A 660-nucleotide genomic window follows, 5' to 3' on the forward strand; every position below is an offset into this window, starting at 1 on the left:
TGACTAGCGAGGCGTACCCGGAATTTACCGGGTGTTTGTAGGCGTAGTGTGGGGGGGGGTAGAAAAAGTATGTATGAGGATCGAACCCGAACCATTGTAAAGTTGTAAATTAAAGTGTGAAAAGAAAAAGTGCGACGTTAATAATTGCCCCACCGCGAGATGCTAAGGGAAACACGTTTGAATTTATTAAATTACTTGGATTTGGCAAGTGCAGAAAAAAGCGAACACACATACATACACCCATATGGTGAGCGGCATATGTATTGTTTTTAAAATATAATTGTCCACTGACACAGGTTTCGTCGTCTACAACTCTCTCTCTCTCTCTCTCTCTCTCTCTCTCTGTATATATATATATATATATATATATATATATATATATATATATATATATATATATAAATGTTTAGAGGTACAGACTTTGTATATGGTTTTAAATAAAATAGTAGGCGGAAGTTTCTCGAGAGCTCTTTCGGCTATCATCTCTTCAGGAGTAAATCGATAGCAATCTAAATAGTATTGTGACGAAATAGCTCTTAAATAGAACTCTTTATTTTCGTCACAACACTATTTAGATTGAAAGAGCTCTCGAGAAACTTCCGCCTACTATTTTATTTAAAACCATATATATATATATATATATATATATATATATATATA

The sequence above is a fragment of the Euprymna scolopes genome, chromosome 30, assembly GCF_053919585.1.
Source record: "Euprymna scolopes isolate OS-2025 chromosome 30, ASM5391958v1, whole genome shotgun sequence".
In the NCBI taxonomy this organism is placed as follows: Eukaryota; Metazoa; Mollusca; class Cephalopoda; order Sepiida; family Sepiolidae; genus Euprymna; species Euprymna scolopes.